Genomic DNA, 19,924 nt, shown 5'->3' with positions numbered 1-19,924 from the left:
ATAGGTATAATGGAATTAAAGAATTAAATAAATTGATGGGTGATGATGAGATCCAGGTTTATCACAGTTGGAGTGAAACATTATGGTCAAGCAAAAAAAAAAAAAAAAAAAAAAGTGGGGGGTAGAAATATCCATGCCATACTAGGTTAGAGTTAGACACATCAAATACTAATACATGTCTAACTTAACAGAGAGAAAGATGGGTACATACAGAAACATTTGTAGATGTGTATACACAGGCTAGTATATACACATATAAATCATTTTTCTGTCCTCTAAGAGGGCCTAGTAACAAGGACAGCCCAACAGCAATGAACACACTCAGAGCTCATATCTCAATTTCTAATACCATTCTCCAACCAAAGGAAACAGGGATTCTTGGATAAATGTCTGATTCTTGAGCTGGGGCAGGAAATATACCAGATGAAGTTAGAACATCTTACAGTGCCAAAAAGTAAGGAAATGCTATAATAATAATAATTATACAACAATGGAATTTGTCAAAGAGACATGCAGCCCAATCACCACATTAGCTATGAACATAACCCTTTGTTCTATAAAATGGCTAAATATTGTCTTTCTCTTTTATAAATATAGCTGTGTCTGAAACTCATTTTTTGAAAGAAATAAGTGCAGTAGAAGAGAATATTATTGTCATATTTCATCAGGCAATTTGGAAATAACCATTCTGTGGTGGGGTTTTTGGTTTTTTGGTTTTTTTTTTTTTTTGGTTGAGTATAGCTATTGTCATGCTTTATCTCATCTCTCTAAAAACTACTGACTCGTCATTAAATAATGCCTACCTCAAGTCATCATCCTAAGGAATCAATTTTATGACAAAGTAAATTAAAAACTCTCTAAATATAAGAAAAACTGTTTCTTAAAAGAAATACCATTTTTTCAACCATGTGTTTTTAAAGGAATATCTCTATGTGAATGGAAAAATTAAACAATAATATATTTTTCTTTTTGTGTGCATATGAGAATCAGTTGATCATGGTTGACTGAATTAAATACTATATTGTGATTACAAAATGATGATTTCTCTAGCCATGTCATTCCTTATATATATGTTTTTGACATGTTTCTCTAAAGAAAAGTCTTCTGTCCCCAGTCACTTCTTTCAGTATTAAAATAAATTTATGATTTCATTGTATCCAATGCAGTGTGTGCATTGTATTTTTTATGCTGATTTGGCCCAATTTGACCATTAGAGTCCCCTTTGAACAAGTTCTCTTTTTGTTATGATCCTATTAATTTTTTAACACCTCCTTGCTTTCACCATAGTAAGACTGAAGAGTTCTATCTTGTACTTTCCCTACCCTAGTTCTGAAAGCTGCTAATTCTGTAATAACTCGTGGTTTCATTTAGTGGACAACAGTATTTAGAAACCAAGAGTTAACCTCTAGTTGTGCATATTGACAGTGGGATGTCATTGTTTCTAGGCTCCTTCAGTGAGCAAAGGGGAAGTCAAGAGTTCACACTAAGACAAGATACCAACAATTCAAATTCAACATTCTGAGTCCTCCTATCTCTCTATCATTCAATATTTGTGCCTTTCATCTCCCATTACGATAACTCTAGTTCCAAACATAACTAATACGTATGGATTTTCCCTATCTTACACTGCCTTTATTTTTTTTAATATTTTATTTATTTATTTGACAGAGAGAGAAAGATCACAAGTTGGCGGAGAGGCAGGCAGAGAGAGACAGAAGGAAGCAGGCTCCCTGCTGAGCAGAGAGCCCGATTCGGGGCTTGATCTCTGGAACCTGAGATCATGACCTGAACCAAAGGCAAAGGCTTAACCCACTGAGCCACTCAGGCACTCCACTTACACTGCCTTTAAAATATAGTTTCAGGGCGCCTGGGTGGCTCAGTGGGTTAAAACCTCTGCCTTCGGCTCAGGGCATGATCCCAGGGTCCTGGGATCGAGCCCCACATTGGGATCTCTGCTCAGCAGGGAGCCTGCTTCCTCCTCTCTCTCTCTGCCTGCCTCTCTGACTACTTGCGATCTCTGTCTGTCAAATAAATAATAAAATAAAATCTTTAAAAAAAATAAAATAAAATATAGTTTCATAATTACACAACTAATACCACTTACTTAGAGCAAATCTACTATATAAAGTTCAAAATTCCTTTGCAGTTCTTTCTGTCCTTACAGTTTATCTCATTAATGCTTTACAGTTAAGTCCAATATTTTGAATCTTTATTAGGACCGATTCAAAATTATTAGGATGAAACAGAGGGAAAAATTGATGGAGTGTATTTATTATGGCAGCAAAATCTGGAACGTTTAGAACAGGTCTCCTTTTGCTCATCTCTGAATATCACTGCAAGCATTTCTATTAATGTGTGAACCCAATAGCTTTCCAAAACAAACAAACCAAAAATCTTTTCTAAGTTAGAAAGAGTTGGTTTTGTTGCAACCAAAGAATCTAAGGCAATACAAATAAGGTACCCATAGTAAGACCATTTAATATTCCCTTACCACTTACATGCTTTTTTGTTGTCCTTACTTACTCTATCCCCTGCATCATAAATTTCTTTCTCCCAATATCCAGAGAGTTAAATGTATGGTGACTGGAGCCAGACTCCTGAGTTTGGATCTTTCTTGATCCACTTAAATAGCTGCAAGTTATATCACCTTAACCTCTTTCAGCCTGAATTTTCACCAGCCTGAATTTCACCATTATAAAATGGTAATAAAAGCACTTAATTTATAAGGTTGTTATGATGATAGTAAGTTAGTAAGTGTAATAATACCTGACACATTTATGAATATCACAAAGCATATTATAAGCAACCCAAATACATGACTTTCTACATCTCTGATTCTTATTGTGACTTCTGTTAACATACAATACATTTGTTATTTTAATATTATATTTCCTAACAGTGCTAGACACAGAGTAGATGTTTCAAAAATATATGTTGTAGAAATGAATTAATTGTACATTTGTTGACATAGTATTTAACTTTACTTTCCATAAGGACAAATTCTGTGCACTACACATAATCACTTTCAATAACATTTGTTGAATTTAACCTAATAACTAGAGACACAAAAGTGCTTTTTTTACTCTGGTGAAATAAAACTTCGATCCCATATAAATGGAAAGGGGTCTCATTTAAACAATATCTGAGAGTAAATTGTTTACATTATTTCCATTCTAGGCCTGAAATTTTTACTGTGATACCAGTAAAGCCAGGTAAGTTTTACACAGTTTGATATCTGATAGACTCCTTTTATGGAGAGGATTAAAAATAGTGTAGTATTTGTTGAGAATTACTGAGACAAATTACTGAGACAAAGTGTTTGAGCTATACACAATCTCTTATATGTGCATATAAAATTATCAGTGGGGGGGCGCCTGGGTGGCTCAGCGGGTTAAAGCCTCTGCCTTCGGCTCGGGTCATGATCCCAGGGTCTTGGGATCGAGCCCCATGTCGGGCTCTCTGCTCAGCGGGGAGCCTGCTTCCTCCTCTCTCTCTCTCTGCCTGCTTCTCTGCCTACTTGTGATTTCTGACTGTCAAATAAATAAATAAAATCTTAAAAAAAAAAAAAAATTATCAGTGGGTTCTTATGTATAGCCTTTTTCTAATCTCAGAAAGAAACAAATAATAACCCACTACCAATATGTCATTTTCATTCCTACATGTAATCAGTATAAAAAATTAAACTTTTTTCATAAGAAGTGCTTGAAGCCCAATGTGTAATTTAACCCAATGCACTTCTTAATTTGGACTGGCCATATTTCAAGGGCTCACTCGTCACAAGTAACTAGTGAATACCATGTTGGACAGGGAAGACTTAGTGTCTTAACATTTGCTTATGTCCTTGCTCAAAATAAAACCTTTTGAATACTTTTTTTGTCTGTTTGCTTTTCTGCCTATTGATATCTACTGAAGTTTCACTTTAGACTAGGAAACTATCCACTTCAAGAAGGTCAACTGCTATGCAGTTTATGAATCATTTTGTTCTGCTGAAGTTCTCAGTCTTGTATCGGTGTTACTCCAGTAGATATTGTATTCTTGGCAATTGTTTTTTATCTACATGCTTTGAAACAAAAAAATTTAAATAATTTTTAGTCATAAAAAGAATGGCCCAGTTCTGTAATAATCCTATGAAGCACTTCTAAATAACACTATTAAACATCCTCCTGGAAGAAAGTAAATTGGCATTATCTTATAATTACTTCCCAAGAAGAACAAATTTGATCCAATTTGAGCTCATTCAACTCTCCAAAATGTAAATTAATTGTTTAGCTTTCTAGAATATTACAAACAATTACTATGTACTTCTGACCAGCAGGGTTTTTTTTACTTACTCAACCCAATTTGAATACTCTCTTACTGGAATTGGTGATAATGACCTCTCTCATTTGAGATTACCAGACCCTCTCAAGTAGTGTCTTTAAACTTTAGAATGGTAGAATTTTTTAAAATAAAATATTTAAAGATAAAATCTAATGTTTGAAGAGAGAAAACAGGACTTCAATTCACTTTCTCTTATTGATTCCTTCTGAGGCTTCAGAGAAACTCTCCACGGCATCCCTATGGTGATGTTCAAAATACGGTGAGAAAATAGTTAAGATAAGATAAATAGATAAGAGAAAGTAGTTAAGAATAAAATCACATTCGAATTCTGAACTAGGTGTTTCTCTTATTTCTTCAATCTTAGAAATTAATGTACACAAAGAGAAAATCTCCATTTTACTCCAAATCCCCAAGAGCAGTTGTAACTACATACAATATCCAAAATCAGATCTTATCCAGTTAAATATAATCTGATGAGTTATACTTAAGTTTCATCATATTATGTTTCCACAAAGAAATTATACTGAAAACCCCGAGTCCTTATAGAAGTAGAGGACATTCACACAGCATTATCACAAGTTTCTTTCTTCTCACTGTCTTGCTTTTTGTGATACAGTTTGTGCTATATAACTTTACTGTGGTGTGGTGGAAACCAATGAGAAAATACCTCTCCACTATAAGCAAGCTATGTTCATACCCTTTGGTGGATACTAACTATAACAGGAGCCATCACACAACATTAAAGAAAATACTGTACAAAGTGGGAAGATAAAGTTGGCTATAACTAATGCCAACAATAAAGTGCATTCTGAGATCATAGACTCTAGCCTTAAGAACATTTATTGTTATTTATCTTCTTCACTACTTGATAAATGACTCCTTTCAGAGGAGTTATCCTAGTATGTTAGTGGAAATATGATATCGTTCAAAATGCTATTTAGTTTCAATTCCATGGACCAAAAAAATCTTTAAAGGAATGTCAGATTTTTTAAAAAAATAATACAAATTATTGAAAGAGTTCTGTGTTTAAAATACAATTTTTCATGAATTTTTCTATTGTATTTTGAAGCAAAAAGTCAGAATACAAAAAATATATGTGTAAATAGTTGTTTATATATACAGGTTTCTTTGAAATTGTTAACCTCTCATAAAAAAGAAAAGCAAAGGTTAAAAGCATATACATTAAATGAGGAAAAAAATTTGTTTCAGGTAGCAGAGGCTTAATAAACAAGTTTTTAAATGATGAAACATAGAATGATCTGCATAAGTACTCTTTTGAAATGCTGGCCTCCACAATCAATATTTATTTAGTTCTTAACATTGCATGCTATGTATTTCCTACTGAAGAGGTAAAAAATTTTTTAAGAAGATATAAAGCTTATTCTCTGTCCTCAGGAAGATTATAAGCATATTCTTGAATTTATATCTACTTTCACATGATGGCACTATTGAGGTAGATGTAAAGGGTTTCTGAGAACAAAACTAACTAAACAAGTGGGCCTGCCTTCCCACCCCCCACCACCGTCTGCTTCCTCTTTACTCTCTATTTCTCTCATGAACCAAATGGCTTCTGAGGCAGTCAGAATGAATGATTCAGGAGTTCTGGGGTCTGTTGGAGTCTCTATTGGGAACAGGTGCACTATTCACTTGAGGACAAAGGGGTGTGTTTGGAGACCTCTTTGGGAGAGATGCTATATTGCAAAGCCACAATTCACTGTCTGGACATGAATTTATTCCTAGAGATCTGCAGGTGTCCTTAGGAATAGAATAATATCTGGCAGTTCAACCATGCCTAGTTCTTCTGACTCTAAGAAGGTGATTATAATTGGAAGGAGTTACTCTATTGTTCCTGTTTCTTACAGTGAAAAGGTAAAAGAAATATGCTTTTATCTAGTACCCCAGCCAACTCCCAAGGGAGAGGAAGATGAGACAGAAGAATATTCAGCAAAGTAGAGCTGATGGCAGAGGCAAAAACTTGAACTTAAAAATGAGAATGAGGATGACGACGACAACGGCGACGATGATGATGATGACGACGATGACAACAGGAACTGAGAAAACTTTCCTGTGGCTTGAAAAAGTCTTTTCGAATCCAAAACCAAACCAAACCAAACCAAAACAACAACAACAACAAAAAAAACCATGATTTACCAGCTAAAAAAAGATGAGGAGATTGGAGAATTTATTAATGGCACCTAAAGTACAAATAAAAGTAGTTTTAAAAAGTCACAGATGCAAAAGGATGGAAATTAAGCCAAGAATATAAGAAAATATCCTCAAGGTGAAGAGAAACATAGGTTTGAAAATTGAAATGACTCAGACTGAATTCATGAGAAAAAACTCACAAATAGTCATGCCTTTTCTGAATTTTAAAAACTCTGAACTCTAAGAATAAAAAATATCATAAAAGTTTATATGATATTTTTTACTCTTAGAGATGTAGTGGAAAGAATTGGCACATGCACCTCAATGTTCATAGCAGCAATGTCCACAACAGCCAATCTGTGGAAGGAGCCAAGATGTCCTTCAACAGACAAATGGATAAAAAAGATGTGATCCATATATACAATGGAATATTACTCAACCATCAGAAAGGATAAATACCTATCAGTTGCATCGACATGGATGGAACTGGAGGGTATTATGCTAACTGAAATAAGTCAAAGAAGAGAAAGACAATTATCATATGGTTTCACTCATATGTGGAACATAAGGAATAGCATGGAGGACCATAGGGATGGGAGGAAAAACGGGGGGGAGGATCAGAGAGGGAGACAAACCATGGGAGACTCAACTCCAGGAATCAAACTGAGGATTACAGAAGGGACCTGGGGTAGAGGGGGTAACTGGGTGATAGGTATTAAAGAGGTCACTATGGAGATGAGCACTGTGTGTTATACACAACTAGTGAATCATTGAACACTACATCAAAAACTAATGATGTAGTATGTGTCAGTTAACTGAACATAATAAAAACAAAGAAATAAAAGAAATAAAAGGCTTATCTACAAACATTAACCCCCCCCCCCAAACCAGTATACATTTTGGAATTCTTCATTTATAATACGGGCAGCTGAAAAGTAATAGAATAGTATCTACAGACTATTGTGAAAATGGAATATAATCCATGAGACTTGATAAAGGAAGAGTAAGAAACAATAGCGATGAAAAATGAATTTTGCAATATATATCAATCTAGATATATAGATATATAGATATATATAGATATATAGATATATATCTAGATATATAAATATTAAAAGATAAATAAGATGTATTAAAATTGATGTCATTTTCTGAAAACAGAGAGCTATATACATCAGGGGATATTAAATAAAAATTAAAGATCCAAATTACCAAACTGTTTCATCAAAAGTTGGAGCAATGCTGAAGAGGGATAAGTATAGGGAGGGTGCAAAGAGAAAGAATGAGTCACACTCACTGCCCCAGTTTGACAGCCAGGTAGCTCCTCCATAGCTTCCTAGATGATGGACAAATGATTACAGGTAACATAAGCAAATAATATTACTATATATATGAAACATACTATACTATATATATCACACGTAATTTATCTTATATATTTATATAACCATAAAACATTTTTACATATTTTAAATGTACCTACATATAGTTTTGTATATGTGAGTTTAATATAAATAGGAAATAGCCGCATGGAAGAGAAAAAATCATTTTATTCTATCACAGATATACTTTAAAAAGCAATATACACTAATATTAATGGATATGTCTGCTTAGACATAGTCTGATATGAAAACCAAATTAATTTAAGCCACATTATCCCTGTTGTCATTCCATAAATGTTATCTTTGGAAATTGCAAGGCAGACAAAAATTTCTCATATGTAAGATGTGACCTGTTGAATTGTGAAATAATCTCATATTTAAGGGCTTCTGTCAAAGTGACTATTGTTAATCAAACTTTTTTTGTTATTATGGCATTCAAGGCACAATAGGTATCTCAGTTTTTAAATGTTTGCCATCTTTGGTACCAAACTCAGAGTGATGATTGCTGACTTTAACAAAATTTTAATTCTCCACAGTAATAACAAAAATTCTCCTGCAACATATAGTTAGAAGAGATCTAAAATTTCCATTTTGTGAACTGATGAAGGATAAATAAAATGAGGGAAGGGAGAAGGAGATCTGATAAAAGGGGGGAAAGAGGAAGAAGAAAGGTAAAGAATGAAAGAAAAGTGAAGTTCAGGAAAGAACCTGAAGCAGTCAACATTCAGAGTCCATTAACAGGGAGAAGGTATACATAAAAACATAATGTCTCAAACGCTTAAGTGTACAAATGTTGTTTACCAAAATACCTCACACATATGCGTATACATATATTACTTTTGCTGTGATGACAGAATTCTTTAGAAAAGAGACTACTTTTAAAAGTTAATATCCTTCAAAAAAACCCTAAACATCCTTCATTTCCATATATTAGATGGTATTATAATAATGTCATTGTTGAATATTATAGATACCATAGAATACATGTGTCTATTCATTTTTGGGTACCCCCATTAAATTTAGTAATTATGAGATCGTAATTACTATATTATGAGATCACTTCTTTTTTTTATTGTGTTATGTTAGTCACCATACAGTACATCATTAGTTTTTGATGTAGCGTTCCATGATTCATTGTCTGCGTATAATACCCAGTACCCCATGCAATCTAGGCCCTCCTTAATACTCATTACATTTCAATATCCCAAATAGTTTCTGGCTAATAGTAGTCTTCAACAAATGTTTTTAAATAAAAAAAAGAACATACGACATAACAATTCTCTTGCAAAACTCATTTTCTGACCTATTGTATGAGAGTTACAAAAAGAATGAGTAATTATAATAAACCATTCCCTTATGAGACCAAATTGATTTTAATGTTTTTAGAATCAAGTGTTTATTCACTTTTTCCCCGTATCATAAGGGTCTGTGTGTGAAACAGTGATGACAATGGAGCTATCGTTTAGAAAGTATCAATATTACATCTTTTTGTTTTCCTTTAGCACCGCATAATGAAATAATATTTAAAATACTCCATTTTGGGGGAATAAGCAGACTACTACTCGGAAATTTATATTTATTTTTTAAAATGTATATTTTTCTACTACAAAACAGAGACATTGTTGTAGTATTTGTAAAAAATGAGTTTATGTTGTTCCATAACCTTGACAAAATGAGACTATTCATTTTTCTATTATTCAGAATAAATATTATAGGTATTAAATATTTACATTTATTGGAAATCCCAAACATATGTCATTTAGCCAGTAGATTCTTCAAGATGTATCTCTAGTATGGACTTTTAAAAAGTACCACAACCATGCCACCATCATGCATAGTAAAATGAATAATTATTTAATTAGATAATCAGGCCTTATCCACATCAATTGTCTCAAACATGACTTAATTTATCCAAACCAAGATTCAAACAAGACTACACATTGCACATGGTTGTTATGCTTCTGAAGTTTCTCTTACTGTCTATTAGTTATTTCATTCCCCTCCTCTCAACCACCTCTTTTATTCATCTGAATTGTTGGAGAACTGAAATGACCAAAAGACACATGAAAAGATGTTCTGCATCACTCAGCATCAGGGAAATACAAGTAAAAACTACAATGAAATATCACCTCACACATGTCAGAATGGCTAAAATCAACAACACAAGAAAGAGCAAGTGTTGGCAAGGATGTGGAGAAGGGAGAAACCTCTTACACTGTTGATAGGAACGCAAATTAGAGCAGCCACTCTGGCAAACAGTATGGTGATTCCTCAAAAAGTTAAAAAAAGAACTACCCTAGGATCCAGCAATTGCACTACCAGGTATTTACCCAAGGGATACAAATATACTAATTCTTGGGGGTGCATGCACCGTAATGTTTATAGCAACATAATGAACAACAGCCAAACTATGGAAAGATCCCACACGTCCATTGACTGACGAATGAATAAAGAAAAGGTGGCACACACACACACACACACACACACACACACACACTGGAATTTTATTCAGCCATCAAAAGAATGAAATCTCGCCATTTGCAATGACATGGATGGAGCTGGAGTGTATTATGCTAAGCAAAATAAGTCAGTCAGAGAAAGAGAAATATGATTTCACTCATGAGGAATTTAAGAAACAAAACAGATGAACATATGGGAGGGGGGAAAAGAGAGAGGGAAACAAATCATAAGAGATTCTTTAACACAGAACAAACTGAAGGTTGATGGAGGGAGGTGGGTAGGGGTTGGGTTAAATCATTGTCATAATAAGCAAGGGGTATTGTATGTAAGTGTTGAACCTCTAAATTGCATACCTTACATTAATATTACACTGTATGTTAACTAACTGGAATTTAAATAAAAACTTAAAAAAATAAAAAATAAAAACACTTATACTTTAAAAAAGACCCACATTCTAGAACTTTAATACTAAAAATATTTTTCTTGTCTAGATTGTTATTTTGTCTAACATTGAAATTGACCCTTTTATAGTATTTTTCATTAATTTTGCAGGTACCTTGTTTACATGGCTTTTGCTTTATTAGACAAACTGAATATCTTTTATTATGTTAATGGCTGAGTTAGAGTCATTTATAGTCATCAATATGACCAAATATTTGTTCTCATTCCTGTCTCATTGTTTTATTTTATTTAAAGCCTACATCATATGATGTATTTCTTTTATTTCATCATATCTCTTGTTATGTAGATAAATTTGTATTTTTGTTTTAATGATTGGCTTTTTACTGCTAATAATAATTATATATAATATTCTAGGTGTTCTCCTTTTGACATACTATTTTATGATTCCCACTACCCTACAATAATTAATTAGGTTAATAAAATCTTCCTCCCCTTCTCTCCCTATGCCCCAGTATCTAATTAAAATCATATTATTTTAATTTTTATTACCTATAAAACAGCCAATAAACTTATTTTACTTCTGTATATTCTCTCTCTGCTCTACCAATTTTTGATAGTTCTATTATATCTATGATGTCAAAGCATACACATTTTTAATTTTCTCATCATCCTAAACATTAAGCTTGGCTGCACAGTTCAATACACTTTATACTTATCACCATACCTAATAATAAAAATTTTCTTATGATTGTTCAGATGCCTAAAGTAATCATCTAGAAGATTATTTATAAATAGTTTATGGGAACAATACTAGTCAATTACTCTCATGTTCATAATTGTCTGTGACTTTTTTATTTGGGCTGGATATAAAATCTTTGCTTCCTTGAATATCTTCAATAAGTTGCTTCACTGTATTCTATTATGAAATGCTATCTTGTACGTTTTTGCTTTTTTTCTCCTTATAAGTAAATTAATTTTTCCTGGTTTCCACATTCCTTTTTTAAAGACATTTGACATTCAGTAATCTTAATAGGTTATAACTTGGTGTCAATCATTCTCAGTTGAAAGTCACATGTAATACTGAAGTCTTCCAGTACATAGGTGTAAGTATCATTTTATTCCATAGTTTCTTTACTGATAATTATTAATATTTGTTTTAGTCCATTTCATTGCTTCTCATTTTGGCGATGCTAATCATACTATGTTGAATCATCTTTTCATGTCTAATTTTCTCTTTAAGAGTTTTTTTTTTTATTTTTTAGCTATTAATTTCATTTTCCTTTAGTGATATTGGTATGATTCATATTTAAAAATCACATCTTCTCCCAGAATTCATAAATGCAATCCAAGTTCACACTATAGAATCAGGGACAGAAAGGAAAAAAATACTGAAGTGGGACAGAAATTAATGCTATGTGCTTGTACTATCCCTCACTGTCTCTTTTCTGTTTTCCACACAACATCTCAACAATCTATCCAATTATGAACCCCCTTTACATTCACGTATATTAAGTTTAAACACACATTTATTCAATTTTGCAAGCCTTCTTTATAACATCTCAATGTAGTAAGAAGCTCTTTCAATTGCCCATTCAAGTTTTTAATTTTCTAATTTTTTGTGGATGGTAAGAGGCTATGTTTCTCAGTGCATTGTTCCACTGCACCTGCAATAAAATGAGTTTGTTTGTCAAATGCTATATAAGCAGAAAGTTCAAACTGAAATGTCTCTTGCTCTAGGCATTAAACAGTGTTAGAAGTATTTTCTTCAATTATTGTATATGTAAATCTAAATTCGTAAGAAGTGTCTACACTGATCAAGGCCCTTTGATATCCACCCAGCTTCACACATAATGAGTCAATGTAATCTATAAACACTGGGCCTGCCTAGATCTACTCAAAATGCAGCCATGACTTCTTTTAGTCTCTAATGTTCCTGTTAACAAAAAAGCAAATACTGTAAGCTTCTAACTCAGTAGAACACATAGTTTTTCTCTGCCAATCAATGTATTTCTTGGTTACTCCCCCATGCCAACCCACTTCATGTGTCCAAGAGACCACTTTCCAGGAAACATCAAGAGTATCTACTGGTTGGTTCCAACCCTCTTCTGAAATTGGTTGGATTGTCTGGGTGGGCATCAATTTGGCCCACTTTGATTACCCCCTCCTCAATCCACAACATTTTCCATAACATAGCACCCATTGAGATTCCTTTTATATTCCAACTATCTGTGTGTCATTTTCTAGATATATTGCTGGTTCATTAGCTATTGCCCTATAAATGTTAAAAACCTATATCATATTGTCAGCCAGTTACCATACAAATGCTTTCCAGATTGTTAACCTTCCACTCTTGAGACATCTATAAGCCATGTTGCATTTTTAGCACCTTCAGATAACTGATCATTGGGAGGGGCCCATTTAGCCAGAACATTAGGTAATTCCTCAGGAAGACCCAAAGATAGCAGCTGTGTGTTCATTTATGCAGTTGGTACCCTCAGTGGCTTTTCCTGTTGCATTTTCTTGAATATTTCCAAAATTCAAGAATATTTCCACTTACACTTGCTGAGGAAGTTCTCTATGCAATTCCCATCCTGCTGGGATGATGATCTGATAAAACACAGACCAAAATAGATATTTCAGGCCTCAAAATAACTGCACACCATTCAAAAATAGAAGTTTAAATTAAAACCCAAGAGGTACTTAGCAATTGTTAACTGAGTGTGACAGTACACTGAGGACCAGTGTCCACCCATACTAATATAGTTTCTTCCTTCCAAGACATTTTACCTATACAAAAGCAAATGACTTCTCAACTCCCGGTGACTCAATTGCTCTACCTCTAAGATATTTGGATTAAGTGATCTCTACAGTCCCTCTAAGGTAAGAGACTTTTGAATACTTCAATATTTCTCTCCCTTGACTTCATTTTAACCATCCAAGGAAATTATTCCTGCAGATCAAGTAACCACTTTCCTCTAAGCCAGGGGGAGAACAGCTGGATCTATAAACTTTTGTCTGAAGAGTCAGTTCTATAAATAACCTGCATTTTTCATAAATTTGCTCTCTAAGATTTCAGAAACAGTCTTAATTACAGCTCAGTAGGTAATACTTTTTATCATCAACAAATTGTAGCAACCTAGAAAGTACAGTAGTAATCACTGCAAAAACTAAAGTCAGAAATTTCCCATTTTAACAGTGATTTATTCAGGCATTTTTCCCACCAAAATTATTACACCTGATTTCTGCTAATGCAATAAACTAGGGGAAAAGTCAATAAATCTATTAGTCTAGTATTTCTAAAGAAATTTTTTTAAAGATTTTATTTATTTATTTGACAGGGAAAGAGAGATCACAAGTAGGCAGAGAGGCAGGCAGAGAAAGAGGAGGAAGCAGGCTCCCCACCAAGCAGAGAGCCCGATGCGGGCCTCGATCCCAGGACCCTGAGATCATGACCTGAGCTGAAGGCGAGGCCTAACCCACTGAGCCACCCAGGCACTCCTAGAGAAATAATTTTAAATCTTTGGATAAAGGATCAATACCAGCTGAACAGAATGCAAGACATCAGGATTGGAGTAAGGATGGAAATTATAAACATAAATTTGTGGAAATTATAATCTCTTAAATTTAAAAAAAATTCATTCAATAACCTTACTTTTCACACTACCACGAGGACTCAGGAAGGTGACACAAACAAGAGAAGAAATGTAGTTTTCTGTCATGCCAGCATGTTTATGTCCTACTATTCTAGGCCTGGGGGAAATCCTCCACGGACCAAATGCTATGCATCTTCTCTGTGGCCGGAGAATGTGGTGGCAGTGGAAGAAGAGACAGGAAAGGGAAGTATAGGATTAAGATGCTTTATAACAGATTTTCACCAATTAAAAATTGGTGTGCATAGACAGGGCATGCACACATACACATAATCGTTACTGTATAATTTATAACTTTGTTTTACTATGCTAATATATTATGCAAATTTTGAAATATATACCAATAGCATAAAACAGTTAAAGGGTATGGTGACTAACATAACATAATAAAAAACTATTTAAAAAAGAATAAAGATAATAAAACTTCTTATATATCCCACCACATCTTAACGAATCTTCTCTAGCACTCCATGCAGTATATGCACCTCATTTGGAGACCAATGGTATAAGTAAGAGATGCTAGGGTTAAAACAATTTATATTCATTTAGATGAAATAATGCCTCCCTTCTTATTGTTTTATAAATGTTGTTATTTCTAGAGAGTTTTAAATGTTATTTTTCTCAATCTTTTCAATTTTCACCCTGCTTTATTTTATATAAACTTAATACATTTTCAAAATCCTATAAGAATTTTGAAACTAAAGATTAAACTAAGATTAAACTACCTTGGAAATTTTGCTTTGTCATAGAAAACAATAAAAATAATAAGATTATGAGGGTTGTTTCCAAAATATAGGCATACCTCAGATCACCACAAGAAATTGAGTATCACACTAAGGGGAGTCAAATACTTTTCCTTTGGCGGCTTCCTAGTGTATATAAAAGTTATAGAAATTATATTTACACTATACTGTAGCATTTTAAGTAAGTGTGCAATAGTATTATGTCTTGAAAATATTTTATTCTTAAAAAAATGCTAGCCATCATTACGAGTTATAATCATTTTGTTGGTGGGGGTCTTGCTTCAATGTTGATAGCTGCTGACTGATCAGGGTGGTGGTTGCTGAAGGCTGGAATGACTGTGGCAATTTCCTAAAATAAGAAAACAACGAAGTTTTTTGCATCAACTGATTCTTACTTTCCCAAAAAATTTCCCTGTAGCACGCAATGCTGTTTGATAGCATTTTACCTAGAGTAAAATTTATTTCAAAATTGGAGTCAACATTCTCAAACTCTGCCACTGCTTTGTCAACTAAGTTTATATAATATTCTAAATTCTTTGTTGTCATTTCAACAATCTTCACAGTATCACAGAAGTAGACTCCATCTCAAGAAACTACTTTTTTTGCTCATTCATAGGAAGCAACTCCTCTGCTAAAGTGTCATAAAATCACAGTAATTCAGTAATATCTTCAGGTTCTACTTATAAATCTGGCTCTCTTGATATTTTCATCACATAATTAGTTACTTCCTTCACTGAAGTCTTGAACACTTCAAAATCACCCATGAGAAATGATATTAAATTCTTCCAAACTCCATTTCATGTTAATATTTTGACTTCTTCCCATGAATCACAAACTTTGTTAACAGTGTGTAGAATGGTGAATCCTTCCTAGAAGGTTTTCAATTTACTTCGCCAAAATCCATCTGAGGAATCACTATCTACAGCAGCTTAATCCATGGATGAAGAAGTCGTTTCAGTGCTTAAGTCTTATGGAAGAAATAACATAGCAGCATTATCAACAATATAACAATAGCAGCATTATCAACAACAGCCAAACGATGGAGAGAGCCCAAATATCCATCAACTGATAAATGGATAAAGATGTGGTATATACATACAATGGAATATTATTCAGCCATCAAAAGAATGAAATCTTGCCATTTGCAACAATGTGGGTGGAGCTAAAGGGTATTATGTTAAGCAAAATAAATGAGTCAGTGAAAGACAAATACCATAAGATTTCACTCATGTAGAATTTAAGAAACAAAACATATGAACATATGGGAAGGAGAAAAAAGAGAGAGGGAGGGAAACAAACCATAAGAGACTCTGTAAGACAAAGGACAAACTGAGGGTTGATGGAGGGAGGTGGGTAGGTGATGGGTATGAAGGAGGGCATTTGTTATGATGAGCACTGGGTGTTAAATATAAGTGATAAATCATTAATTCTACCCCTTACACTATATGTTAACTAACTAGAATCTAAATAAAATTTTGGAAAAAAAAGAGAAATGACAATGATCTGAACTTGTCAATGCAAATACAAAATCTTTAGATGTTTCTCCAAATCTTTTCCACAAGTGGATTGATTCTGATTTATTCTGTAGTCTCTTTCACAAAAAACCTCTGGAGAGGTCTGTCTACCTATCAGATAGAGCATTTTGACTCATGAGTGAATTCTCCTTCTACAACAAGGATAACATTAATAGAAGAAAACCCCTAACAAATAGATGTGAAGAGAGACTTGAACTTGAAATTTAAATAAAATTATAAGAACATCAAAAAAAATCTATCAAATAAAATGTCCTCATAGATGCTTTGTTTCTATGAGAAATTGATAAGAACAAATTTCGTTCAAAATATCTATCCAGTATGGTAATATAAATTAAATATAACCTGAAATACAAATATAAATGTAATAAAAATATATAATATAAATATAATATAAATATAAATGAAATATAAATATGAATGTAAAATATGTTCCCCTTTACTTTCCCTTTATTTTGTTGGTGTTTAAGGAATGCTGATTTTTTTTTCATTTCACCCTGTGTATTTTACACTCTGTGTGATAATTTGACATAAAAAACCGTATTAGTCTCTTTCAATTACTTCTCAATTAAGTTGAGACCAAAGAGTGGTTGATAAAGACTGTGGGATTTGCTTTTGAAACATCTGGGTTTGAATGCTGGCCCTGTCAGTTAAGTTTCAGATTACTTCTCTGTTACTTTCCTCACTCATAAAATAGAGATGTTAACAATTATACCACTACATTTCTGTATACATTTTTGGTCTATATACATGTCTATAGTTGACCTTTGAACAATGTAGGGCTTAAGGGCACTGACTCCCTACACAATCAAAACCCCAAACTTTTGACTCCCCCAAAACTTAACTATTAATAGCCTACGGTCTACCAGGAGCCTTACCAATAACAAAAGCAGCCAATTAACACATATTTTGTATGTTACATATATACTGCATTTAATACAGTCAGCAAGAGAAAGGAAAATGTTAAGAAACTAATAAGGAAAACACATTTACAGTACTGTACCGTATTTATTAAAAAAAAAAATCTGCCTGTAAGTAGACCCATGCAGTTCAAACGTTGTTGTTCAAAAGTCAACTGTACTATAATATCTTATAGATGTACCTGAAAGACTTCTATTCAGGAAAAATAAGTAGTTACATTTTAAAAAATCAGGGTATATAGGAAAAAAGGATCAGGAACATTTCTCAAAATATATACAATTTAGTTACAAGAGCACTATCAAAATGTACAATCAGTTCTGGGGGAGAGACTTGGACTACTGAAGCAAGCCAGTCAATATGACTGGAGGCAGCCTCAGCAGATATTAAAAATGCACCAACATGGGGCACCTGGGTGGCCAGTCTGCCAAGTGTCTGACTCTTAATTTCAGCTCAGGTCCTGATCATAGGGTTGTGAGACCTAGCCCCATATTGGGCTCTGTGGTAGGTGTGGAGCCTGTTTAGGATTCTCTCTCTCCCTCTCCCTCTGCAACTGAACCCTCTCTCAAAAAAAAAAAAAAAAAAGCACCATCTTCCCAGGAATAGAGTTATCATTCCCTCATTTGACAATCCTATGCAAACTAGCACCTTAGGTACGTCAAGTATGGAATGTTATATTTTTAATTGTTGGGATACTGAGGAACTCCAAGTGTATCCAGGAAAGAGGATAAAGCTTCCTAAAAAGAAAAAAGGAAAATACCTGTATTTCAACCAAGTGGGAAGCATATCAATATTATAAAATTTAGGACAACCATTTCTGCACAAACCTGTTCTCTCCCAACTGTGTAGACAGCCATGGAGTAGTAGAGTTGCTAATAACTTGTTTGTACAGGTTGTGTGAAGGAAGTACCTATGCAATACTATTATTATCACTTCAAGTTAATTACAGAAGGAGAATTTTCATATCCATGACCAAATATACTTTATGTGAATGGAGATTACATACTGAGATCCTATGGCTTTATCTTTCTTTATCATTAATATCTTAAATGTACATAATATGTTAATGCAATAATGCAATATATGTAATTTGTGCATAAATATAAGTATATTGATGCTCTCTTTTCAGCTCTTGATTAACAGCTATTAATCAGTCAGTTTATAATGGTACAAAGATTAGAAGGTAATTTGTACCTCCAGGGTATTAGGTATATTTGATTTTTTAATCTAAACCAGATTTAGATTAAACCACATAAAATGGTGATTTGATTATAGATTATGTTCTTAGAAATCTTAGACCACTAAGAACATTTTGGAATAAATGTATATCCATGAAATTTTGTGCATTCTTATGAGCAAATTTTACCTATTTTCTCTTTAATTTCCATTCCTGTAGAGTTTATGCAGTGATCGTATTTGAAATGAAAAATTATCCCAAGCATAATGAAGCATACATAAATAAAGATATCAACTTCTCCTGTACACACTAATTTCTGATTCCTCCTTTAAATGATAGTAAACAAATGTGTAGCACAGAAATTATATACCAATCATGGAATCCTATAATTGTACTGATTAACTTTGATTTAATTAACAGATAGGAGTTCTCTAAGGAGCTCTTATTTTGAAAGCTAAAAAAAGCTGAATTATCCAACTACCCCCAACTCATACACATTTAGCAGTTTTTAATTTAGAGTAATAGATACTTTAATGAGTTTTAAAAGATTAATTCTTCTCTTAATTATGTCACCTGTATCTTTTGAATCAACATGGGAAGTGCCAGTGTTTGCAGATAACCAACAGATGTCTGATCTACCACCCTCTATGTATTTGAATAGAACTCTTTCTCCCCTTAGACAAAAAAAAAAAAAAAAATCTTGATGTTATTAGAATTCTTTTAATGATTTTGTATGAATATTTTTTTGTTCCTTTGAAAATTGCCTCCAAATTACTTGAGGGTATAAAAGCACATAGCAAAACTATCATCACTCTATAATTCTATGGAATTATATTATGCATGCACTTCATTTTTCTAAAACTCCAATAAATATGTTTAGTAAATAAAGAAGGAAAGAGGTAGGATGAAAAAAAGAAAGGGGAGAAATAATTTACATTTTCAGGTAATGCACTTCCCATTTTCTTGATTTAGCATAATCCCAGTGAGAAGAGGAGATGAGAGAAATGAATCTTCATTTCAGGCATTCTCACCTCACATTTCATGAAAGTTCTGCACAAATAAGTATGATTCTAGTGTTTATTTTATTTTATTAAAAGATCTTATTTATTTGACAAAGAGAAAGAGACAGCCAGAGAGGGAACACAAGCCGGGGGAGTGGGAGAGGGAGAAGCAGACTCTCCACTGAGCAGGGAGC

The sequence above is a fragment of the Martes martes genome, assembly GCF_963455335.1.
Source record: "Martes martes genome assembly, chromosome: 2".
Classification (NCBI taxonomy): Eukaryota; Metazoa; Chordata; class Mammalia; order Carnivora; family Mustelidae; genus Martes; species Martes martes.
The sequence above is the reverse complement of the archived record's forward strand: the minus strand, read 5'-3'. Positions refer to the sequence as shown.